Genomic DNA, 8,014 nt, shown 5'->3' with positions numbered 1-8,014 from the left:
CCAGCCAAGATTAGGAGCCTCTTATGCTAGGTTCTGTACCTATATATAGTAACGGGCAATCTCTGACCCAATAGCATGCAATCAAAATAGACAAAAGGTGGGAGAAATGATCATCTCCATTTTACACCTGAGACATAGACAGATTGAGTGAGTTGCCCAACGTCACACAGGAGCCCTGTGGTATATCTAGGAATCAAACCCATATCCCCTCATTTCCAGGCCAATCCCTTAACCACAGGGATTTCCCCGTGCTTCACCTGGAGCAAAGGAAGTCAATAGAAAGCACGTTTGTTGCATTGGTGAGCCCCATTTGCAAATTCATTAGTGTCTGTGATTTGCAACCACAAAAAGCCAGAGCCCGGAGTCCTGGGTGATAGTCTGACCATATCCCAGGCCCAGCCATTTTTTCCATTATATTTTTTAACCCAAATATTGTCCAGAAGATTGTTCCCTTCAGTTTGCCCCAAGTAAAGGGCAGTCGGTCACTGCAATGTCCCAGGAGCAGAGCAGGAATTCTAATCCTGCTCACCCTTTGTTCTGGGAAGCAGTACATTGCTTCACACTATGTCATGGAGCGGCATACTCCCCCTGTGCACCCAGTCAACTGCGATGGCCAGAAAAGGGAGAGGGTTGAAGTCAAGGCTCCCTGCTCCTCTCAGACCCCTCCCCACCCACTTGCTCTCAATGAAAAGAGGCGAGTGAGCATCAACAGCTTTCTTCTCGCCTGCCGAAGTCATAACTGAGCAGGGCAGTAAAGGAGGCCTTATTCCCCCGCATAGGCAAGTAAGAACCAGGACGTCCTGACCCCTAACATTTAGCACACCGTGGGGAGCAAAAGTACCTGCTTTTCTTGTCTCCGTCCACAACAGCAACTTGTTGCATTGTCAACCTACTTCAAAAGAAAACGTTGGACCTCATCTTCAAGATTATTTCACATGAAGCGGCTGCTCCCAAACCACAGAAAGGCAATCTCTTTTTTATGTTGGGTCTTTAAATCCTTTTCCTCTGCAGCACACAAGAACAAAAGTATCTCAGATTCACCATTGGGAAGACCAGAACTCATGTGATGTTAGCAAAATAAAACTTGTAAAAATGGGTTTACTGCACACACACACACACACAATTTTTCAGCACGGAAAGTCAGTGACAGCAACCCCAGGGCAGAAACAATTTCTGTGCCAATAAGTTATGTGGGTTTTACCCACCTTTTTGAGTCCGTTCTGCTAATGCCTAAGGACTCCGATTCTGCAACTTTCACTCAGATTGAATAGCATTTTCCTGAGCAAGCAGTGCCATTTACCACTCTGGGAAAATTCACATGAGTAAGTGCTACTCAGCATGAATGAGACTTGCAGGGATCAGATCCTTTAAAAAGTATGTAGTTCCCATGGTAGCAATGTGCAGGGTCTGGGTAATTCATGGTGCTTGTGTTCCATCAGCATTATAGACACACACACACCTAATGATACTCACTGAAATTTATACAGAGCCTTTCTTGCTATAGATCCCAAAGCATTCAGAAAACTTTGCAAACTGATTGCAAATTATATGTACAGGATTCACTTCATCCTCTGCTGAAGTACAGCTGCCATTCACTGGCGTGGAAGAGGGCAACCTTTAAATAGCACATAGCAACACTACCCAACAGTTGAGAATAGAGAGTAAATGATACCTTAGCCAATGGACACCAGAAGAGGGGCTTTTGATAGAATGTAATTATCCTATTTTTATTTAGCAAGGCCATCATAGGATAATATCCTCTAATTTTATTAAAAGACTCCAAGGACGTAAAGTGACCATGAGTGGTCAGGATCTCGCTTTTAGGTCTCATCGAACAGCACCTCACGCAGCGCAGCGGCCCCTAGCACCATGCGGGCGAATTGTTTAATGATGCTAAGGGAAGAATGCTGCCCATTGACTTACCAGTACCACTTCCTGCAACGTTCTGAGTTTTCACCAATGTGTCATGAGTTTAGGGAAATGCCTCACTGCTTCTGAAACCTTGAGGTGGTGGGGGAAAAGATCAGCAAAGAAAATTGTTCTCCTCTTTATATATGTCTCTGAGAACCACACAATGGATGCTGATAGTCTGCTTTCCCATCTTGGACCCTAGATGCAGTACTGCCAACTCCCAAAGTTCACAAATCACGAGTCAGGCTCCACAAGTCATGGGATTCACCCAGAAATTGAGAGGGTTTTTTTAAAGATCAAATTGTGGGGTTTGGTTTGTCTCTTGATTTTTGACTTCTGCTGCCCGCCCCTGAGCCCAGTGTATGAGAGACAGTAAGTGCTGCCCACCCTCCCAGATTTACAGAGCAAGGTGATTTTGGCCCCTGGCTACAAGTGTTTTCGCTGGCTATCCAAGAGTGCAGAGCTTCCAGCTTCTCCCCAAACTTCTGATTGAATCAAATCTGTGTCCTCCCACCCCTCCGCATCTACCACTCCCCCAACCCAGTGATGAATTATGCAGCTATCCCAGCCCCTAGCTCTGTTGCTCCTGCAGCTCCAGGGGTTATGTATCCCCTTCTCTCGTCCAGGGCCTGGTGTTGCAGGGATGAGGATGGGGTTGGGAAGGGGAAGGGGAGAGGAGGAGACAGCAGACTTATCCATTGCGCACAGAAAGGGAGGGGAGAGGAGGAAGCAGAGAAGCTGAGAGCTGCTGGGATCTTTCAATTCTCTCTTCCCCCCTCCAGTGAAAGTGGTTATCCACTGCTCCTTCTCCCTCTTTCCTGCTCAAAAACTACTCTCAGCTGCTGAGGGAAGGGGGGAGAGCTGGGCCAGTCCTGACTGGCTACTCTTCCCCAGGAGGTGGGCAAGTGGGGCTGCCGCACTTCATTTCATCCGGAGGCTAGTCTCCAGCCCTGACCCAAAATCGCAACCCTACTAGCGTGGAAACTGAGAGTGTTGGCAAGGCTGTGAACGCTGCTTTTAACCTGGGATCTCCAAGCTCTGTATACACATAAATGCATTAGGTATTACCATTACGCCAATCACGACTAAAGCTCGATAGAGAGATTGATGACATAATGTCAAAACACATGTGACTCCACCGCCATCTGGATTTGGTTCACCAGGCCACAAAGTCCTTTGCACTGATATCACCCGACTCAAATCAATGTGCAAAATATTTTTCTTCTAATCTATAATTGTTGCCATACAATTTTCAAGCAGTTATTGATCTGGGGTGCTTCAGAGCTGAGCAGGCGGTCTCTCAGAATCAGTCCCCGTTGAGATGTCAGAAACCGGGTACTCATTAACTAAGGAAATGAAAATCAACAGTTACTTTCACAACTTCAGGCCACTGTGTATTAATCCATTTCACAGAGGGGCAGACAGGTCCGAGGAGACGGAGTGATTTCCCAGGTGTGACACAGGAAGTCTGTGACAGAGTTGGGCACAGAATCCAGGAGTCTCACCGCCCCCTACTCTAATGAGTAGATACTACTTCCTAGATGAAAACCTGGTTTTTATAACACTCTCTCACACCTATACGTGTGGATGTGGGTGTGGGTGAGAGACAGGGTAAATTATAAAATTACAAATGTATTTTCATAATGACATATGTGTCTCTGATCGATCTTTCTTAAACTCTTCTTTTTTCTATTTTACAGAGGCCTAGCTTTTTTTTTCAACCTTAACTGTTTGAATTAGTGTAAACTCAGAAGCATTCCCTGAAGTTAGCCTCCTGCCACATGCAATTAGATTGGGTATTGAGATCAGCTGGATTGATTGATTGGTTCAGTCTGTGGCTGATAAAAGCCCTCTTTGCTTGCCCCGTTGCCCTATGTGACCTTGGTTGAACTAGCATGGCCCCAGTGGCTACCGTATCAGGTTGTGTGAATGCAATCTAAATTCAGTAAGCATGCCTAATGAATGCTCCTTGTGTTTATTTGACTCACAGGAGATGCATGTTGACCTAAGTAGTAAATCTCCTCACTACATAGGAATTATGCAGGCCGGTTCTTTACCAAATGGATAAAGCCCAAGATACCTCATACTCCAGGGGAAACATGTCTTGGTGTCAAATTAAAGCAACGACAGCTCTGAAACAAAAGCAAACTTCCTTCTGGAAGAGTCAAGCGCTACTGTTACCTCTGCAGCTTTTAAAAGTACCTTCAGGTTATTGATAGAACTGATTAGTTTAAAATAGCTTGCCCATTCCTTTTCCTGCTTCCGCTCATGCTCAAATGCTAAACAGATGACCACTGTTGCTGCTGTTTCCCTCCCTGACAAACCACAGCCACAAGCAGCTTTCCTTAGGATATTTTTCTATTAGCTTTTTAGTAGTAAAACAATGCAGCCTACTTGCTAACTGCCTTCCAGGTCCTACTGAATTCCCAGTTTTACAGGGGCTTGATTAGAAATACATTTTATTTGTTTAATCCTGTGGCCGTGGGACGTTCCTTGACATCTGAATACCACAGGGATTGGTGCAACATAAACGAGCAGATCCACAGATTAGATACAAACTCCTAAGACTTCAATGAAAGTTTTGCCAACGTTTAAACTACAGACCTGGGTACCCTTTTATCACATAGATGAGTTGTACATTTAAATGATTGCTTTAATATGCTGGCATGTATAGCAATAGTAAGGCTGAAGCTAGATTCCCACTTTAAGCCTCATTTTTAAACAGCCACACGTGAAGGCCCCAGTTCTCCAACAACCTGCATTTTGCTTACCTTCATGAGCCTGAATAGTGTCATTGCCATCAGTGGGACTACTCAGGTGCATAAAATAAAGCAAGGGCTTAAGTCTTTGCAGAATCAAGGCCTAATTCCTCCAAAATTACAGAGCTCTTCTTCACGTCTGGGAAAGGTACTCAGAGCTAAATATAAGATGGAACAGATTGTTTAGCATAAGTAGTTAACATATATTTCAAGGGACCATTCAAGGTGAAGTAGCCTATTTCCCCAACCGGAGAAGAGCTTGAAAGCTGCTCTCTCTTACCAACAGAAGTTGGACCAACAAAAGATATTATCTCATCTACCTTCTCTCTCATATATCCTGGGACAAACATGGCTACAACACTGCATTTAACAGAAACTGACTTCCTCTTCACTTTTTTGGCTTTGCTGCAGTAACTGCTGAGTGGAGCTGGAGGTAGCAGGCCAGGAGTAGAGTGTAGCGAACTGGGGGGAGGGGGGCAAATGAGAAAGGGGTGCTGGGAGGGCATGGGAATAATGAAAGGAGGCATGGACAAGATATTGAGGAGATCAGAGTGGGGCATGGATAGGATCATGGGCCAGAGAGACAGATAGGGGCATGGAAAGGGGTTCAAAGTATTAGGGAGGTCAGAGAGATGCAGGGTTCATGAAGGTATAGGGAGAAGCCAGGAGGTGCAAAGGACGGGAGGAGGAGGAACTCAAGTGTTCGTTTGCAGACTTTGCAACATTTGGTGTTTATTAATTTGTAGAATTTTTGTTTAGAAAGTGTAATATTTGGGTGGGATGCAAATTGGATTCCATTGTAAAACCTACTTTCAGCCTTTAACTCTTCTTAAACTAAGGTTTCTTTTTAAGACTATTAACATTAGATGCATATGTGCGCTTGTAGTCACACACATACTGCAAAGCTTTTTCTACAACAAAGAATCAAATGCACAGAATGTTATCAGAGTCAGACCGACTTTTGGGGAATAAAAGCACCCCAAAATGGATGGGCATTAGAATAGAAACAAAAGGAGAAATTGTACACTGACCCTGAACTTATTTTAGGGGGGGGAGGGAGAGAGAGGGGAAAATGAAAAGAATAAATCCCTCATTTTTCCAGCATAAAAACCTGTGTTGTTTTCTGTAGGCAAAGAGGTCTTAGATCTTTGTCTTTCCCACTGATAGTGAGGCATTCAGCTTTAACAAAACCATAGGAATATGTTTTCCCAGGGTATCCCAGACCTTTTACTATTCAACAGCAGAAAAAAATGAATTAATATTGTTCTGTTAAACTGCTGGTTTCACAAACAGAGAGGACTTAAGGATTTTCTTCTTTTAAAAATGTTTTACTTTGCATGTCTTAACTGTATCAATCCCAGCCCCAAGTCCTGGAAAATAATCGCTGCGGGGGTTCCATGTGCATTTGAAATATACAGACACACCAACTGAAAAACCTCAGTATGAAATTATTTCACTGAGTGAGATAAATCGAGAGAGACTCTTGTATGATCCTTTCTGGCTAGTCGCTGGGACATGCTGTAATGTGTGCATTCTCTCTATTATACATGCCCTTGGTTTCTCAGGCTGCTCTGAAAGACAAAAAGAAAGTTGGTAATCATACACTGACAGATGGCTCGTTGGTGACTTACTCTTTATTTATAGGGAGGCAACTGCAATTCATCAGCATTTTTTTTTTTAGCTACATCATGGTGAACCTCCAAGTCCAAATCTATTTCTAAGAAATATTGTGCAGTAAAGATCTATTAATAGTGAGCCGTGGGATAGCTGGAAACTTATTTTTTCATCAAGCATACTCCACAGTTTGATACACTTTCCTCCAATTTCTTTTCACTCTTACATGGCATATCTTCCTAGAATTTGTCCTCATGGATTTTATATTATAATGTTACATAGGCACTGCTCTACTTAATGCTTTTTCTAATTCCTCCCTCTTTCAGTGGGTTATTTTAACTCCACTTGTTTAATGTAATTTACTTTACAAGTTATCAGCAAGTGACAATTTTCTTTACTATAAATGTAAATATTGCTTTATTTGTTTACACTGGGGCAAATTCTCCTTAGTTATGATTGCATAACCCTACTCAAGCATGTGTTTAAAGGTAAAGTCATATGTAATCATACTGAATGGAACTGAACATCAAACAGGATTGCATACATACTTAAAGTCAAGCATGTGCTTAAGGCCCAGATTTTTAAAGGCATGTGGGCATTGCTGCGCTCAGCATCACAACACCTAACTGATTTAGGAGTCCAAATCTCATTTTCAAAAGGGATCTAGGCACTTAGGAGTCTAAATCCCTTTGGAAAATGAGATTAAGGCTCCTAAATCAGTTAGGCATTGGACGCTGGGTGCAGCAATGCCTAAATACCTTTAAAAAGCTGGGCCTAATTGCTTTACTGGACAGAGGCTTGTATTTCAGCTGCAAGAGTGGTCCTCTACAACAAAAAGAAAAGGAGTACAAGTGGCACCTTAGAGACTAACCAATTTATAACAAAGTAAGTGTGTGCCACAGTCAAGCTTATTCTTAGTGCTCCAGTTCCTTTCACCCCGTCGTATTTATCTGGAGCTCGGGAACAGTAATTTCTCCCAGATTCCCTAATAACATGAAAGGCTGTTATTCACAGTGATGGAAATTCTTTGTTTCTCCTTCATGAGACAGCATTTTACCAAGCTAAGAGCCTTAAAGTGGGTGGCCTAAAACAAAACTGAGGAGCACTAAATCTAAGGACATAGAGTGCGAGCCCTATTCTTCTTTCAGAAACATGGGGGGAGGCATCCATTGACGTTTTTCCTTTAGCACTTGTTCTGCATATCTATCACTAATTTCCTTTTCCTTCTCTCTTTTCTTTGCCAGCACAAGAAGCCCCGAGGTTCTACAGTTACTAGAGTTGGTTGGAGGGGGGAAAGAGGGCAATTTTCATGGGGTTTTTTAAAAAAATGTTCTACTTTTTTTTTTTAAGTTTTCAAAATTTGAAACATTTTTGACCATCTCTCCAGTTGATCAAAAATGGGGAATTTTTTCAAACGTTTAAAATTTCATACCTAACCCCGCTCTTATAGTTACTAAGTTTTAATGCTCTTTAATCTCTCTCTCTCTCTCACACACACACGCACGTGCACACACACACACAAAAATCTGGATCCAAACTCCCGCAAAGTTTTGAGCAGTTTGGGCCTGGGATTTTGGTTTGGTCCATTATGGGTCTGTGAAGTTCAGGTCCAGATCAAAGCTTATCTGAAATTTGAGAGGAAGTGTAAATCTGGGGGCTTGGTTCAGGCCCGTCTCCAGCTCACCCAATATTAAGTGCAGTATGTGACTGTCACTTGTAAACTAATGCGT

General features: G+C 43.0%; 1 long non-coding RNA gene across 1 annotated transcript in view; it reads right to left on the bottom strand.

The window, feature by feature from the left end:
* Window positions 1–3,128: 3,128 nt before the first annotated feature.
* LOC141985995 (uncharacterized) overlaps window positions 3,129–8,014 on the bottom strand; it is a 59,787-nt gene continuing 54,901 nt past the window's right edge. The window contains exons 4-5 of the long non-coding RNA XR_012639093.1: window positions 4,683–4,828; window positions 3,129–3,257 (exon numbers count right to left, since the gene is read on the bottom strand). This is a non-coding gene — a long non-coding RNA (uncharacterized LOC141985995). The remainder of the gene's footprint in view (window positions 3,258–4,682; window positions 4,829–8,014) is intronic.

This window comes from Natator depressus, chromosome 4, assembly GCF_965152275.1.
Source record: "Natator depressus isolate rNatDep1 chromosome 4, rNatDep2.hap1, whole genome shotgun sequence".
Taxonomy (NCBI): Eukaryota; Metazoa; Chordata; order Testudines; family Cheloniidae; genus Natator; species Natator depressus.
This window is presented reverse-complemented; position numbering and strand designations above follow the sequence as displayed.